Genomic DNA, 20,176 nt, shown 5'->3' with positions numbered 1-20,176 from the left:
TATGACAAGGACATGAAGAATCTTGGTCATCTGAAGAGAAATGGGCGAAGGAAGGAGTGGAACTTCTTCTTTAATTGCATTACAAAGGCATTCAGCAACAAATGCACAAACTTTAATGCCCTACCAATAATGACACAACAAATTGGGTACTCTTTAATTCATGATACTCACTATGATTTTGGTAGAGTAATTTTATGTTTTATAGGGGATATATTAAAAGATGATAGGAATATAGTATATTTTGCTAGAATATTTCAGTTAATTTTTAATGTCTGTTTCCCTGAAATCCCAATCCCTGCTAACAAAATTGTGTCAGTTTGTAAGCTCACCAAAAGAGCTTTCTCTGATCTTATTTCTAAAGATTAATAAAATATTGTTCTAGCTCCTTTGAGGTTTCCAGTGATTTCCAGGAACTTGCTAATTACAAGGCTTCCTGAGATTTATGGTTTACCTAACCAACAAAGTGCTAAGCTGCAGGCTATAACTGTTGGTAACCGCCCTGTAGCTAACATCGACACTACAACCCAAACACTTCCTCATACACAATCCACCTCAGGTGCCTCCCAAAAGACACATGTTGTAAAAAGGAAGAAATCAGCAAAAGATGAGGCTGAAGATATTGTTTCGATTGAGAACCCACATGACGTAATTGTCCAGTCTGCTAGGCCTTATGGTCAGAGAGCAAGTGCTGAAAATTTAAGAATAGCACAAAAGAAGGGTTCAGTGCAAGCTTCTCATTCTTCTAAACCTTCAAACCTTGTTCAGAGAAATCTTGTACTTTTTGAGTCAGAATCAGATGATGAGGACAATGCTACCTTATTTTAAAAATTCAAGAAGTTAAATCCTGGTTCTACTCAGAGTTCCGTGGTACTTGTTGGAACATTATGATCTCGACCCTGCATTTTATGATATAATTTAAAGAGTGCGAACAGAATATTAACCTTAATCGCTATAGCCCAAGAGATTCAAATCCACGTCTTCTACTGTATTCCCCGATTCTCCTTGGATAAGTATGGGCTTCGATCTCCCAAGGTGTACCTCTTCTTGAAGCTCCGAAAATCCAAAACCCTAGCTGGCTCCTTGAGAAAATGGCTGTCACTCTCAAACCCTAGGGTCTTATTTCATTTTTGTGTTCTCGTGTTCTCACCACACTTCTAGCTTCAGGAGAATTAGAATATTTATAGGCTACAGTAGGGATCATGGAAAATTAGGTCGGGCCTTTCAATGACATTCTGGGCCATGCCTAATGTCATTAAATATTAATTCAGTCCACTCTGTATATAATGTCATTGCCCAATACATAAATTCTCAATTTAAAATAAATTACTTAATGTATGAATCAAGGCATATGCATTATATATAAGTGTCAATCACTATATCCGGATTAAGAACCTAAGCAATAATAATATCATACAATCTTAGTTTTTCTTTATTATCAGAATAAAAGAAAGAATTATTCTACTATTTTGATCCTGTTCAATATACACAAAGTATACAAGTATTGTTAAATAGTAAAGATATACTATTTCTAAATAATATTTTAGCCCTTTCAATGGTTTGTTTAACACCACTTAGACTCTGAACCCTTTATTATATTATATAAGGATCTTGACAATCTAATCTTCTGCTATCCCATTTGATACTAGAATGTTTACAAAATATATAATATATAGACAATATGAAAACATGCATTCAAGATTCTCAAATGATTATTATAATAGTATATACTTCAAATGAATAGTTCAATATAAACCCTAACAATCTTCCACTTATACTCAAGCCATTCTTTGAGTATATCAGTATTTATTACAATCAAACCACTACCAACTATAAAACTATGTGACCAAGTGTCTGACTCCTATCGCTTCCACATGCTTATGAAAAGCCTTAGCTGGTAAGCTCTTCGTGAAATGATCTTCCTGGTTATCCTTTGACGCTATAGCAGCCACAATAATATCTCCTCGCTAAACGAACTGCCGTATGAGGTGATACTTACGCTCTATGTGTTTTTCTTCCTTATAGGCTCGTGACTCCTTTGTATTCGCCACAACACCAGTATTATCACAATAAATTATGATTTACCGTGGTAAATTAGGAACTACATCTAAATTCAGCAGGAAGTTTCATAACTATATAGCCTCTTTGGCTGCCTCAGAGGCTGCCACATACTCGGCTTCCATGGTAGAGTCTGCAATGCATTTCCGCTTCACACTCCTCCATATTACAACTCCACCTCCCAAAGTAAAAACATATCCCGACGTGGACTTTCTCTTATCCTTATCTATCTGGAAATATGAATCGGTATATCCCAGAGGCAACAAATCTGAGGACTTGTAAACTAACATATACTCCTTAGTTCTACGCAAGTACTTGAGTATTGTTTTAACTACACCCCAGTATTCCGATCCTGGGTTTGACTGGTATCGGCTAACCATGCCCACGGTAAAACAGATATCAGGTCTCGTACATAACATAACATACATTAGGCTTCCACATGCCGAAGCATAAGGAACTGCCTTCATGTTCTCTATCTCCTTAGGTGTCGAAGGGCACTGACTCTTTGATAGAGAAAATCCATGTATGAAAGGTAAATTACCCTTCTTGGAGTCCTGCATGTTAAAAGGAGCTAATACCTCATCTATGTAGGGATCCTGATATAAAGCCAACATCTTTTTCTTACGATCCCTTATAACTTTGATCCCAAGGATGCATGCTGCTTCACCTAAGTCCTTCATTTCAAATTGTTCGAACAACCATGCCTTTATTGAAGACAACATCTTAACATTATTTCCAATGAGTAAAATGTCATCAACATATAGCACTAGAAAAACCACTGCATTTCCCACACATCTCTTATACACACATGCTTCTCTTGGACTTTGATCAAAGCCATATGACTGGGTTGCCTGATCAAAACAAATGTTCCAATACCTAGAATCTTATTTAAGTCCATATATAGACCTCTTAAGCTTACATACAAGATGCTCTTGGCCTTTCTTAATGAATCCTTCTGGTTGTTGCATATAGATGGTTTCTTCAAGACTTCCATTAATAAAAGTTGTATTGACATCCATTTGCCAAATCTCATAATCGAGATGAGCTTCTATAGATAAAAGAATACGGATTGACTTAAGTATGACCACTGGCGAAAAGGTTTCCCCATAATCGTTACCTTCTTTCTGGGTATACCATTTCGCAACAAGTCTTGCTTTCCAGGCTTTCACCTTTTTATCCGATCCCTTCTTTTTCTTGGTGATCCACTTACATCCAATAGGTTTTATACCTTTGGGTGGTTCCACGAGCTCCCAGACCTGATTAGAATACATCAATTCCATCTCAGATTCCATTACCTTTTGCCAAAGATCTGCATATTTGTCTTGCAGTGCATCTTCGTATGTACGGGGATCATCATCATGTTAAGCAGAGACCAAGTCTGAAGACTCTCCCAAAAACATGAATCTATCAGGCTGTTCAACAAGCCTCCCACTACGACGAGGCACTGGTGTGGTATTAGTGATAGGTTGTGCATTTTGTTGTGGCTTTTCTACATGTACTATAGTTTTCTGGGTATTATCTGTTCCTCCCACTAGTTCCTCTAGAACGACACTACTCATGGGTTTACAATTCATTATATAGTCTTGCTCTAAGAATCTAGAATTGGTGCTAATAATGACATCCCAATTCTTCGAACTATAAAATAAATAACCTTTCATTCCTATGGGGTAGCCTACAAATAGCCTTACTTCTGTACGAGATTCTAACTTAATCGCATTCTTGTTCAGCACATGTGCTGAACAACCCCATATCCGAATGTGTCTCAGACTCGGTTTGTCCCCGATCCACAATTCGAAGGGGGTTTTAGGAACCGATTTAGAAGGGACTAGATTCAGAAGATAAGATGTTGTTTTTATGGCATGTCCTCAAAACAACTTAGGTAAATCTGAATAACTCATCATCGATCTAACACTCTCTAAAAGAGTACAGTTCCTTCTTTGTTCTACACCGTTTTGTTGAGGTGTGCCTCGTGCAGTTAACTGGGATTCTATCCCATTTTCTGATAAATATTCCCTAAACTCTCCAAGCAAGTATTCACCACCACGATCTGATCGTAGTGACTTGATACTTTTATTAAGTCGCTTCTCCGTTTTAGCTTTGTACTCTTTAAACTTCTCAAAGCACTCAGACTTACGGTGCAATAAATAAACGTACCCATATCTAGAATAATCGTCAATGAATGTGATGAAATACTCATAACCACATCTCGCTTGGATATTTATGGGTCTATATAAATCAGTGTGAACCAATTTTAACACTTCTTTGGCTCTATTCCCCTTTGCCTTGAAATGCCTATTAGTCATTTTACCTTCCAAGCAAGATTCACAAACTGGAAATGACTCCACTGCTAATGAGCTTAAAGGCCCATCTACTACTAGTATTTGAATCCTCCTCAAGTTAATATGACCTAATATCAAGTGCCAAAGATATATTTGGTTCAAAATAGAAGGTTCCTTTCTTTTATTAGAGGTAGAAGACGTGTTGTTCAATTCCCTATATTATAGTTACAGTGCTAGTTGACTAGGATTAATTATATACAAATTGTCTTGTAATGTACCTGAACATATAATTCATTTATTCATCATAATAGAAACATTACGATCCAAACAAACATTATAACCATCCATATAAAGCTTAGAAACCGAAATTAGATTCATTCTAAAAGAAGGTACATAAAGACAATTGTTCAAAACCAAAATCCTATCAGAACCAAAAGATAAATGAATAACTCCTACTGCAACTACTGCTACTTTCATAGAATCTCCCATAAACACGTATATTTCACCATCTCTAAGAATTATGGATAGTTGAAATCCCTGCATAGAATTAAAAATATGATCAGTGGCTCCTGTATCTACACACCAAGTGCTCGTAGATATATCCGTTACATATGTTTCTGTAACTAGAGAAAGAGATATACCAATATTGCTTGTCATCCTAGGAAGAGGACAATCCTGTTTCCAGTGACCTGACTGCTTGCACCCGAAGCACTTTCCCTTAGGCTTTTTCACACAACCTTGAACTCTCACTGCCTTCACAGCTTTCTGTGTCTGAGCCTTTTTCTTCTTCTACATACCTTCTGGCTTAGAGGAAGAACCTTTCTCAGCCACATTCACTTGAACACTTTGCCAAAATAATCCTTCAGCTGCCTGAAGTTCTGTCAGGAGTTTCGCAAGACTATACAACCTCTTGTTCATGTTGTATTTCAAGCGAAACTGCATAAAACTCTTGGACAAGCTCATAAGGATAATGTAAATCTGGGTTTCCCGGTCAAGTTCAGCACCAAGGATCTCTATCTCATTCAGATACGGCATCATCTTGAGAATATGATCCCTTACATGCGTTCTTTCAGCCATCTGAATGTTCATTAAAACCTTAATGGCTACTTTCCTAGCAGCCCTATTCTGATCTCCAAAAAGTTCCTTAAAATTAAAGAGCGTATCCACAGCAGTGGGCATAGACTGATGCTGATTCTGCAAAATACCCGATATTGCTGCCAGAATGTAACATCGCGACATCTCATCAGCCTTAATCCACCTCTTATAATACTCTTTCTCATATTCAGGAGCATCAGCAGCAGGCTGAACTGGCTTGGGTTCATAAGTGCAAAACTTGTACTCCTCAGCAGTCAACACAATGTCCAAATTTCATTTCCATTCAATATAGTTAGGTCTGGTAAGTTTGTTATCTTTAAGTATGGTAAAAAGTGGATTAAAGCCCATTGTATCCTGAGAATCATGCTTAAAAACATCACATAACACATAAAGAGTGCATTAAATATTAAGACCTATTGGTTCCTTTAACAATTATTAAAATTATTACATTAACATTTAAACGCAATAAGTTTCTGGTACGCCACGATGTGTGTCATGTATACCACCTAAATTTGTTTAAATGTTACTTTGGTCCTATTACTAAACAATACGCCACATTGGGGTGGTCTATATTATTTTTCATAACTAAGTGTATACCATCATTAAATCTTAAATTAAACACAATAATACCAGATTCCATCAAATGATATCTTATAATTATCCGAAATCTATGAAACTTGGTATGCCACGATGGGTGGCATGTATACCTTCCAATATCCGTTATTAATTCAAGAAGTTTGTTCTAGCAATTTCTTTAACATTCTACACACCATAAGTTATATGCCACGATGGGTGACGTATATATAATTTATATTTGTCTTTATCTTAAATTACATACAAACAATAATGGAGACCATGGGATTTAATTTCATATTAATTGCCTCTCCCACTTAGTATTTACTTTGATGATTTTAATCTAGATGTATCATCTTATGTTATTTCTTCGAATTCCACATGTATTATGTCAACAACAAAGAACACATAACATACCAACATACTCTCATGATTAAAGAATTAATAAATACATTCCTATGCCCATGTCATTCTATCATGCTAAAGGTTAGTATCACATAGCATAATAACACAGACAAGAAACACATATTAGCAATAATCAAGATCAACAGAAATTATGTAAAACATAATAAAGCACATTCACTATTATGGCCCCATATAAGCTGATCAACGGATGTCTTTGATCATCAATGGATGACTTGATCAACGGATAACTTGATCATCAACAGATGACTTAATCAACAGATAACTTGATCATCAACGGATGACTTAAACAACAGATAACTTGATCATCAACGGATGACTTCATCAACGGATAACTTGATCAACGGATGTCTTGAATTCATCCTCCGAAATTTCTCGAAAACTTTGAGAGCCCGGTTAAAAACCTAAACATCCTCAGAATGACTTGTAAATTGGGGAAATATATCTTTATATATTGCAGCATGTCCGTCTCGTTCTACCGTTTACGAAAAGGTATTGCAAACCCAAATTGGATATTGTATGCAAAATCTGCAGCCACAACAGCGAAGCTCTCCGAAAAAAGAATGCAACAGCGGAAAATCTTTGTTTCTTGCATCTTAATCGGTCAAACAATTATATACAACTTAATACAGCTGAACAAGCCTATTCTATTACATCAGAAAAAATAGAATAGGAAAAACTATCACGATCAACCCTCATGATTTACAACAAAACCAACCACGTGGGATCTTAATCATAACAAAATAACCACGATTAAACCACGTGGGATACAAACACATAATTAAAACATGGCCATAATAGTGAATATCAACCTGTATCACAGAATCAATACAAGCATACCACTATATATATGCATATATAATTATGCATGGACTTTATATCATAAAATGCAGAACCTAGAACCAGGCTCTGATGCCAATTGTTGGAACATTATGATCTCGGCCTTGCGTTTTATGATATAATTTAAAGAGTGTGAACAGAACATTAACCTTAATCGCTACGGCATAAGCGATTCAAATCCACGTATTCTATTGTATTCCCTGATTCTCCTTGGACGAAGTGTGGGCTTCGATCTCCCAAGGTGTACCTCTCCTTGAAGCTCCAAAAATCCAAAACCCTAGATGGCTCCCTGAGAAAAATGGTTGTCTTTCTCAAACCCTAGGATCTTATTTCGTTTTTGTGTTCTCGTGTTCTGACCATACTTCTAGCTTCAGGAGAATTAGAATATTTATAGGCTACATTAGAGATCATGGACAATTAGGTCGGGCCTCCCAATGAAATTCTGGGCCATGCCCAATGTCATTAAATATTAATTCAATCCACTAAAAAATTAATATTTGCACTACCTTTCCTAATTCTGTAAATTAATTATTTAATTTGGCTCCCATATTATTTGCTTATTAAATTCCCCATATTTAAAATATTGCATGTCCATTAATTAAATTAATTTCTGACAATTAATTTAATCAATATCTTTTATCCTTGATCATCCACTCAACCTTATATTTGTGCAAGAACAAATCTTCCTGCAGGACTAAAGCATAATTATCTTTGTGAGCTTTCCAGAGGACATCATCACTCGAATATATTTTTTGGACACGGTTTACTTTTATAATAAATATCCCACTCTGTATATAATGTCATTGCCCAGTACATAAATTCACACTTTAAAATAAATTACTTAATGTATGAATCAAGGCATGTGCATTATATATAAGTGTCAATCACTATATCCGGATTAAGAACCTAAGCAATAATAATATCATAGAATCTTAGTTCTTCTTTAATATCAGAATAAAAGAAAGAATTATTATACTATTTTGATCCCGTTCAATATACAAAAAGTATACAAGCATTATTCAATAGTAAAGATATACTATTTCTAAATAATACTTCAGCCCTTCCAGTGGTTTGTCTAACACCACTTAGACTGTGAACCTTTATTATATTATATAAGGAGCTTGACAATCTAATCTTATACTATCCCATTTGATACTAGATTGTATGCAATATATAATATACAGACAATGTGAAAACATGCATTCAAGTTTCTCAATTGGTTATTATAATAGTATATAATTCAAACGAATAGTTCAGTATAAACCCTAACAGTACTATCAACTGATGAGGGCAGTGAGACTACTTTAAAATCAAAGATAACAACTGAAGCTTCCAAAGTCAAAGACATAATAGCAGCTCAGAAGTTAGATACTGAGGAGAAGAGTAGACAAGAATTTGAATATCAAAGTCATCCAATAACTCCCGAATCTCCAGATTCACGAGAAACACTACCTCAAAGTGGTAGTGAAGGCCTAACTCCTGACCAAGTTATCTTAGCAGTTGATCCCGAAGGAAGGGTACATCCAACACCAACATCAGTTGAAGTTCTCTTAGTTCAACCCTTGGATGTGTACACAGAAGCACAAGGTATAAATACTGATTCATCTTTATCAGCGTTTACTTTAAATACTGATTCTGAATTATCAGCATGTACAATGAATCCTGATGACATGAATGTGATTAGACCTTTACAAAGGAATACCTCTAGTCATATGATCACATACAACTCTTCTCAGCCACCTCTTATTTCTGTAAGACAAACTTATCTGAGCCTTTCATGCGAGAATGAGAAAAAAGATTTAGAGAAAAACAGAATTACAGAGAGGTAAGATCCTTACCAGGCAAAAGGTGAGGTAGTTGAGTGTCAGAATTTAGTTAATCCTTGTGAGGAAACTCTGACTATTAAAAGTCAAGAGATGAGTGGTGTGAGAAGCAGCGAGACTACTTTAAAAGAATGTAGAGATTTAAGTGTTTTTATTAAAAAAAATTCAGGTGCACAGAGTATTAAAGATACAGCTGCTAAACAACAATATGTAGACCCTCAGATAAACTCTGATGTGCAAAATGCTGATACTTTTCCTGCAGGTCTAAGTATTGATACTTTCCTGCAGTCCACTATATTATCCCATATTTTATCTCTTACATTATTGGTGCAATAATTTAGTAAATATTTGATTAATTATTTTTAGAATTCAAAATTATGGAGAATGTTTTATTTAGATAAGTGGTTGTTAAAATTTGAATTTGTAAGCTATCTTTTAGTTGTTTAAAATTTGAAGTCAAACTACTAAGTACTTGATAAGATATTTTTAAACAGCTAATGGGGAGATGATGTGGAAAAATGTGGAGAAAATTATGGACAACAATTTCATAATTTGTTAGAACTACAGAATCACCTTGTTAGTGCTATCACACAAAATTTATCTCAGAGCGACAGCTGATAGCCAACAGAAATGAAAATTATTAATAGTAAAATTATATACTAGCAAGAGAAGAGGTGGTGCATAGGAAAAAAAGTTTTGGCCTAGAACTGCGACAGAAAAGAACTAACTGGTTGGAGTGTCACGGTTAAGTAGTGGGTTGTCAAAGATTTAGAGGGGGGTAAAGAGATTCATAAGGAAGCTAGGTTAAGCTTTACCAAAAGTTTCAAAGAAATGTACACCTTGTGGAGGTTTAGTTATAATTTAATCACTACATAATTTAATGACTATTATTTATGTTGTACACCTTGTGGTGGTTTGTACACATTTTTTTACATACTTATATGAGACTCTAAATTCAGGTAAGTTTTATCAAATTATTATATTATTTGTTTATATATTGTGTTAGCTTATTGTTTAATGTATGTTTAATTGATTTAATTGATTAATTGTTATTTGTACTGGCTACAAGATGTTTAATTAGTAGTAATCTAATTAGTCATGTTCCCTGTTGTTTTTGTTTTTAATTTTTATGTCATTAAGTTGGTTTAAGAAATTATATGATTCTCAGGTTTTTATATTTTATTAATTGGGTGATATGGTATATTTTAATATTGTTAGTGTCTGGCTAGTTTTATTAATTATTATTTACTAGTTATGTGTTTGAGTTGTTTACAATAATTATCATGTTATATTGTGCTAGTTTGTTAATATGTAAAAATATTTGTAAAATAAAATCTATTTTTACAAGATTTAGTTTATTGAGATTTATTAAAATTGACAAAATATGTATTTGTGGGACTAATGATATATAAAGTATTTTATTTTACAGGACATATGTAGTCAAAATATTTTGTTAATTAAGTTAATTAATTAATAATTGATGGTTTATTTATCTAAAATTATAAATTGTTCACATTTGTTAATCATATTATGTTATTATGTTTTCCTCATAACATATTTGTTACCTTAGTCTCATTGTTTTTTTAACCAATATGTTATTAATTATAATGTCTAATACTTGGGCATAATAATTTAAAATTTGTAAGTAATGTTGTAGTATTAATGTGCAGAAGTGAATTTGATAAATCTTGTCATGATAAACAGAGAGCATGCTATATTTATTTTTATCATTTTCTTAAATTATTGTTATAATTTAATATGTTAAATGAATGTATAATTTAAGTTTTTCAACTTTTATAAAGTTATATACTTAAAGATTTCTACATTACTTTAATAAATTAATAAAATATCTTTTATATTTTATGAACCAGCTTGTATATTATTTAGATTATTTGTTAGTTAAATATTTATACTATAGCATGAGATAGTGATCATCTGTATTAGTTGTGGTAACTGTATAAAATATTATAATTTTGTTAGCTTACTTTTTGGGTTTTAGAGTTTGGAATTTATAAGTTACATTTGCGTTGATATTATAGATTGGTTTGGAGGTTGATTTGGAGCTAGGTAGTGATTTAATATTTTAGACTCATTCTAGGTACGAGTATTCTCCATCCTCTCTCCATTTAAAATATATTTTCTTCCTCTGTACTTATTTTCCTATCATATTTATCTTATTATATTTTATTTTGTTAAGTTGTACATCTTGTATATGTACACTTGTTAATTTTTGCTCAACTATCTTTGATCCATGTTGTTGCTTAACCACTTTTGATCAATGTTGCCTATAAGTATACTTAATTTGTCACATGCAACTTTTATTTTCAATATTATTGGCAACACTTTGTAATCATTTGTTATGGGCTCTTAAACTTATCTGTGTGGGTAAATCACAGACGAGACACATGGAGTTTTTGCAGTCTTTGGTGCTCTCGGCACTAACTCGTATCAGTGCTGTGAGTATACGAGCATGTCTCTGGGGTATGAGACATGATTAAGATCATGATCATTTTGTTTGTTTGGGAAATGTTTTATACATTTCATTTTATCCTTCTCGTGAATAACCGGAGAAGGAACTGTTTGCACTGTGCTTTGCTTGGTGTTTACCAGCGAGCACAGGTTTTATAAAATGCCCTTATTAGTACCCACCTTACATGTTCTCAGCCATTTCTTTGATTTTGTTTGGATTAGTTTGTTCCTTGATTTTAAATAATTACTGTCATATTACTCATCTTCTTGGCTAATTGTAAAAATCAAATATATTCTTTTGCTTTACCTTTTAATGATATATTCGTACTGGGCATTTGGCTCACTCATATTTATTTTTTTCCACAAGTAGTCAGGGGTAAAGCGGGGGTGTGATGAGTGCTGCCCAGATTTTAGCTTGTTTATCTAGTTGAAAATAAAGTCAAGGACATGTTTTATTCCATATTATTTTGGATCTTTTTAGAGAACTTTATTTTTGAATCTTTAAAACTTTTGTTAGTTTAATAAATTATGTTTAGCTTGTTTTTTTTCTTTCATTAATAAATAAGGCTTAGCTTGTGTAGCCTCTACTTGTTTAAGTGGGGTGTTATAACGTTGGTATCAGAGCCGACTCTCAAAAGCTTGATGCGTCAAGTTGCTGGAGGTTGGGACACGATGGCTGGTGGTATTATCCCATAATGGCAAGAGGTCCGGAGGTGGGGACACAAAGCCAATCAGTATTATCCCACAATGGCTTGGTCCTATGTTATGAAAATTATAAACAGAGTTGCAATATCCAATGAATTTGGAAAGGAGAAAACCTTGGCATAAACCTGATATCTTGCTGATCAGGCAAAGATACCAATAACTAACCTTTTCTACTGTAGATGGATGAATTCCTCGCCGATCATCACCCAGGCCGCATTAGGATCTCGCGCTAGACCGTTACCCGACCACTCACGCGTGGATGGACTGTCAGCCAGCCTCTTACACCTTCATAGACCGTACCCCGACCTGTCGCTTATGCCGACTCAATTAGATGGACTTACTTCCCGAACATTGGGCAAGTAATCAAATTGTTTTCTCAAAACAGCAACCTCGTTGCGAATATAAAATACACCACAGAGCCGGATCCCTAAGATTTTTGAGCGAATATTCAAGTCTCCTTCGAAAGGAAGATCTTAAATATAAAAATAAGTTTTGGGATCCGCTCTAACTTTTAAAATTCATTTTGAAGACTCGAAAACATTTTTAAGAATGTTTGGAGTAATGCTGATTTAATGAAATAAATCAGTCCCGATATATTAGAAAATATCTGAATATTATTATTTAAATAATATTCCCAAAAGGATAATCCTTATAAAAATAATTGAAGTAGAAGTTTTAAAACTTATACTTGAAATGAATAATAAATAACGAAAGATATACTTATACGAAAGTACGATCTTTATTTGAATAATCGAAAATAAGTTTGATTATCGAAACATTATTCTTTAATAAAATAAAGAATATTATTTAATAAATAAGCGGAGTCATAAGTCCTCAAATGAATATTCAAAATAATATTCATTAAATAAAATAAACGTAGTCTTAAGTCCTCGAATGAATATTCCAAATAATATTCATTAAATAAAATAAAGTTATCGAATAAAAATTATTCGATTAATAGTTTTGAAAACTATATCAATATATATATATAAATATATATATATATAATATACTCGGGAACATCGACTCCCGGTTTTAGAAAATGTTCACTTTTGGGTCCCCTGTACTAAGGGTATACGCAACTACTGCTTCTCTCTAGCATAAATATTATGCAACTTATAAGCAATTGAATCAACAGATATATATCAAAATTACGAAACAGACATGCATATATACCATATCAGCATGCTCCAATATATCGCAAAATTTGCTAATAACAATCATGCACTTATCACAAGATAATGCATACACATATATTTACATCACAACAACAGTATAACGGGTAGAAAACTTGCCTGAGTGCTCCGGGGTAGACTTAAGCTTAGAGTGGGTCCGGTAACCTATGAACAACAACATGAGCCGGAATTAAACCACGGTCGCTTAAGAAACTAGACTTTAACCAATTGAACCCTAACATTTGCTTATGGTCATTTCTACGCTTAACAAATCACAAAAGTCGTTCGAGTACCCTCGGCTCCACCATTTTTAATAAATTAACCGTTACGAATTTCAAGGCGACACTTTCGCGAATACCCTACCAACTGCCTAGTACACTTTACATAATTGTTTCATACTCCAATTAGTCATTTAAGGGCCTTAACCAAGGTTTCAAAGTAAGGCGAGGGGTAAAGGTTTGTTCGCGAAACACCGTTACTTAAAACGGTCGTTTCTCCTAAACCGTACATCGGATTCAAGCAAACCACATATCAAAACGAAGCTTGAAACATAACCTATCTAAGAATGTAAGTGGTTAGTTTATAGAAGTGGGTGTTCGGGTTCAACAGTTAATCACAAAACAGTTTATAGATAATTGGGCATTACGACGGCTATAACCTAACGATTTCCAAAGTTTAAACTACACCAAATCATCACCAATTCAACAACAATCCAAAATCCATCAACATCAAACTAAACCCATTCATCTAAGCACTATTATCATCCAAACAAGCCAAACTTAAAACTAAGGGTTCAAGAGTTTATACCTTCCTTGGAGAGTGGGTAGTCACTAACAAGCCTCTAGGAACCTTGATCTATGCTTAATCAACCTTAAGCTTTCATGAATATCAAGAAAATCAAAGTAAGTTACTATTCACTACTATTCATCATCATCTTTGATGAGTGGATTAGCTATGCAAACCATGGAATCTTGATCTTAAACTCATGGTATACCTAAGTTATGAAATATAGGATCCAAGGAAACAAACCTTATAATTTTCCATGGCCTAGAACTTGAGTTTTGAAAATCTATTTCTTCATTTCTTGAAAAGGCCGAATGGAAGAAGAAAGAAATGGGGGAGAGCTTTTTCTTGCTTGTCTTGCCTTGATATTTGTGCAAAGAATGCATGGTTGTGGTTAATTATTGGCTAAATATCTTGTTTTCACTTGCTTATATCATTGCTTGCATCACTACTTTGCCACATGTCTCATTCTTGTGGTGTGATGATGTCACCTTGCTTCTAACCACATGTTTTAGCTTATCTTAGAAGTTTCCTTCTCATGTTACTTGCATGTGATTGCCCCTTGGACGTTTATTTATTTTACGGTTCGCTTAACTCTCGTTCTCGTTGATCGTTTGAGGGATCATATCCGTGATCTTATTACTTGGCCTTCCCTAACCCTCTCTTAATATTTTATAGTCCTTTAATGATCCTTACTTATAATCCTTGAATTTAAATGCTTTTAATCATGTTACCTTGTACTCAATTATTTCGGTATCTGGTGGATTTTCGGGAAAAATCAAAGTGTTCGAATTTGGATTCTGACGATCTTTACATACACTCATATAGGTTATGGAGTACTAATAAGATCTCAGAATATCAATAAAAGAATTCCTACATAGTGTGGCATGAAAAATTTCCTTAATCAGCATAATCAGCAAAATCACTATTCATAAGGGTTATAAAAAGTCCAAAATTTTTGGGGTTATTACAGTCTCCCCTCCTTAAAAGGATTCCGTCCCGGAATCAGATAGAAAATGAATAGGGATACTCTCTTAGCATTGCACTTTCTAACTCTCAAGTAAATTTTCCCACATTGTGGTTCTACCATCAAACTCTGAATAGTTTGATAACCCTTCTCCTAAGCACTTGTTCCTTTTTTCAATCTATAACCCTTCCTGGTTGCTCCATATAGGTTACGTCTGGTTGCATGTCTATGCGCTCCTATGCCCCTATTTATCTGGCATCCGAATTACACTTCCTTAACATTGATACGTGGAACACGTTATGAACTTGCTACATGTTCGGGGGTAGGGCTAGCTCATATGCTAACTTCCTAATATGTCTTAATACCTCAAAGGGTCCAACAATTCGTGGGCTTAGCTTCCCTTTCTTTCTGAACCTCATCCATCCTTTCCAAGGGAATACCTATAACAGCACTAGGTCCCCACTTCCTATTCCTTGTCCTTTCGTGTCAAATCAACATACTTCGTGTTCCCATCTTGGGCTACTACCAGCCGTCCTCTGATTAGATCTATTATATCCTTGGTCCTTTGGACTACTGCTGGTCCGAGCATCTCGCGCTCTACAACTTCATCCTAACATAAGGGAGATCAACTTTGTCTTCCCTCAAGGATCTCATAAGGTGACATCTCGATACCTGACATACGATCTATTGTCGTGAGAAAATCAATCTGTGTTAAGTGATCATTCCAAATTCTTTCAAGTCTATTGCACATACTCTCATCATAGCTTCTAGCATTAGAGCTTTTGCTCCTCAATACCCATTCTTTTCCAGTTCGTAATCGCTACTATCTCCCGTTCCTAATATTATACTGGTTATACTTTTGCTCGTTAACGTTCTATAACCTTTTAATAACCACGTCAACCTTAGTATTACGAACGCGTTAGAATCAGAATACCACCGTACTTGGTACCATTTCATCTCTAGCTGCCTCCATCTTCAAAAGCTTGGTCCTTCATATAGAAGTAAAAGAATTTATTGAGAGATCACTATGATCATGAACACTTGTTATATCGCATAGTTAGTACAGAAGGTGGCCAGCCTTTAGTACTTGACAAGCAATTAAACAACATGTGGAATCCTACTAGGCTTCTATCACACAGACAAATAGTCATTCGGCAATACCTCCCCTTCTGGAAGGGTTGTTCTTCTCAGCTTACATGAAATGAAAAGGAGAGAAAAGAACGAATTGAAGAAAATTGTATATATAAAAATATACTGCCACAAAATATCTGGCTTGGAATCTACCTCTGAACTATAGAGGTTTATCATAGGAGAACAAAACATATACGTATCTATATCAATATCCAGTATTATCGCATCGCATTTCACATGCTTAAATATTTTTGCTATTCCGTCCATCATTCTATGGACCCATGCTCTTCCTCGAGCTTATACACAATCACCTTTGAAACTCCCTCGATATCAAAAATCGAATCTGGGATCTCATTCTAGACATCATCGTTACTAGAATTCTATGCTTGCATCGCAACCTTTCTCGTATAGTAATACGACTCTCTATTGATAAGAAGGAATAAATTTTCAATAGGTAAATAATCGACCTAGTTTTTCTATCAAAGATAACTTATACGTCAACACGACCCGATTAGTGGTACTCAATCTCAACATCCATTCCAATACAACTCTCACGGTTGTAATCAGCTCATTACTCGCAGAATCATTGCTGCATTACTATGGTCCACCACTGACCTACTGTCGTCATTCACTTTCCATGAAATCTTAATATCTAACCATACGGAGTCCATACATGTCGTATAGAATTCTTCTAAGGAGTTAACATAATCACCATTCATAATTCATGAAGAACACTCCAAATTCTGACGTACTTTCATGACATGAAGCAGATAAAATTGCAGAAGAGTTTCAATCAAAGCAACGATAGCAGGTTAATACCATTCTTAATCATATGCCTTAAATAGAAGACTTAACTCAAAGGTTCGTCTAGTCCTTTTTGAAACATGGTCCTGGCTTATCTCAAGATAGTACCTTCTGAGATAGATAGCCCGCTCATGGCGATTACACGAATTAAACCTTTACCAACTACTATTACGGTTGGGTATTGCACAGTCATCAGAAGGAATGTCAATCTTCTAAACCATAATACAACCTTCACGGCTTTAACCATTATTACTGTATTCCTCTGGCACGAGCGCCGATAATTGTCCTCTTACACTTAAAGTGTTGGCCACCTCTTTGGCCTTTCCTGATAGTAAAATTTCCTTACAATCAATGTCTTTTAAATGACCTTCAACTAAATTTTCTACCTCATTTCCAATCACTGCTTGTGTGAAAATGCTCTTCATTACGCCTTGGTAAAAAAATATATCATCACTTTTCCATAAGTTATTGCCTCGGTCTTTTAGAGGTTAACATTATCACGATTGACTCTTGATCATACTTAGGACGTCTCTTATTTTGGGTCCTTCTTGATTTCACCAATATCGACCCTTATTGGGTCAATCTATATGTGCCCCACCTGACATTATTATAATTACGTCACATTTCCTTTATCAAAATTTCTATTCTTGAGAACTTTGAATATTACCTTTCTCCTTGTAAAACCTCTAAGGTTATCCTTAAATCCTTCATCAGGTACACCCTAAGCACAGGGCATATCAAGATACCATTTACTAATACCAGAATCATTGTCTATATACTTCTAAAAAATTTCTCCACTGATCCTTAAAGGTTGTTGTTACCTTAATCATTTCCAATTTATACTGTCAAAACTCGTACTATCCCTATTAAGGGTGAAATGCCAACCTTTATGCATTCCCCTAAGATTTATTTTAAGTTACCGATGTTCTATCCTTAATTCCACCTTTAAAAAGGTACATGCATCCTTCCATGGATAAATCAAGTCATATATCCCTGATAAGGGTGTCTTATTCAATCATTCCCACCTCGATAGTATATGCCGAATTTCACAATAACATATGTATTCAAAATGAGGTCAATCAATATGGCCTCCAAAAGATAACAATGGTTATCCGCTTTTCTTGCCTAAATTGGGTAACGATAACAAGGATGTTCTGGAAGATATTGGTCGTGTTCAACGTGAACTTCTTCTTAATAATTCCTTATTTACTTTTGTTGTTTATCTCAACAGTCATCTCAATGTTGGGATATCTTTCATACCTGGCGTCTCCCTTTCTGGGTATCAAGCCACCGGTCTTACACTTCACATTCTTGAAGGTCACTTCCTTCATCCAATTTTCCTTTTCTTACTTCCTTGTCTCCTCAGTCTATCCATGTCTCATTATTTATCCTTCGAACTATCTGAAGGTTTCCTCAAACCCTCCCAACTTACAGGGGATAAAATATATGTATCTTTTATTCCTTCAATCATCAACTTTAACTCATGGTGAATCACCCTCATCCTGACAATTACATACTTTTCTATTTCTATTGATACGAGTCTTTAGGGTTTCCTCATACCCAACTCTCGTATCATTCCTCAAACTCTATTGCCTTTATATTCCTTTCCACTTCAGTTTCATTTTATTTTCCTTTCTCTTATCATTATTTCATGAACCAACACAACATAAGCACTAATTTCAAACATCCCGTCATTCTGGATTCGTGTCCTCAGAACGAATCTTGACAACTTTTACAACTTAGATTCATAATTCATCATACTCGTCTGCCTTTATTCTGGCTCTAAAGCTTTTACACTATCTCCATAACCTTGGGAAGTACTTTCCCGAAAACAATTGACTAAACTTTAATCAGTTTATTATAACCTCTGGCTCCGTGCCTTTCTTGGCCTTTCACCAGCGGGTGGCCTCTCTCTTAGGAGGGTAAGTGACAAAAATAGTCTTTTGTGACTCGTCAATCATTTAGAATCTCAAATGATTCCTGTATTTCCTTTAGCCAGGCTCTTGCCTCGACTAGGTCAGCTATTTCCTTGGAACTCTGAGAGCGTAGCGACTTAAAGGTCATGAAAGAATTTCCTACCGTATTGTTTCCTCAAGGTGGTGGTTGGGGATAATAGTCTAAGTTCTTTTTTTTAGACAGGTCCATGAATTGCCGTATAGGAGCACCGTCTCGGGTCTCCTTATCTTGCTCGACTTTTGTTTTCTCAGTATGAAATGTTTCATCCTTCTCCCATAATCAGGGTTATCTTATACGTTACAATCCTTGTTTTTCATTTCATTATATTATGGGTTCTTTCTTTCTTGATGGCGACCTCCCTGACTATCACATTCGGGGTTTGCTCTAAATCTTATTCCTCAAACTAGCTTTCATCTAAGATCTCATCTTTAAGCTCTTGAACATTTGGAACCCAAATTCTGTAGGAATACCTCATTATTCCCTTATCATCTTTCTCGGTATTAATCTTTTATCTAATTGTTGGCTCTCTGCCTTCATTCATCACTTTTTCTGGCACAATATGTTCTTTTCCGATAATTCGGACTGTATTGCAATCTCAAACAGCTTTTCGATACCGGCTCCGGTTACCTTCACTTCTATTTCCATTTTCTCAAAATCTCTTATAAACTCTCCCAAAGACATTGTCATCTTGAGTCTCTCCTTTTTACTAAGGGCATCAGCCACCGCATTGGCTTTTCCCGAATGATAAAGAATCTCCCAATCATAATTCTTGATTAGCTCTAACCGCCTCCTCTGGCGTATGTTGAGCTCTTTCTACGGGAAAATGTACTAGAGCACTTATAGCTTAGGTAAATCTCGCAGTTCTCTCCATACAAGTAGTGCCTCCAATCTTTAGGGAAAAACTATTGCCACGAGCCCAAGCTCATGGGTGGGGATATCAAATTTGATATTCCCTTAATTTTCTTGATGCGTACGTGATTACCTTGCTGTGTTGTATAAGAAGCACCCTAATTCCTTATGCGAAGCGTCACTACACATCACAACATCTCCTTTTCCATCCGGCAACGCCAACATAGGGGTCGTCACCAATCTTTGCTT

This window comes from Apium graveolens, chromosome 5 (genome assembly GCF_009905375.1).
Source record: "Apium graveolens cultivar Ventura chromosome 5, ASM990537v1, whole genome shotgun sequence".
NCBI lineage: Eukaryota > Viridiplantae > Streptophyta > Magnoliopsida > Apiales > Apiaceae > Apium > Apium graveolens.
Note: the sequence above shows the minus strand (reverse complement) of the source record.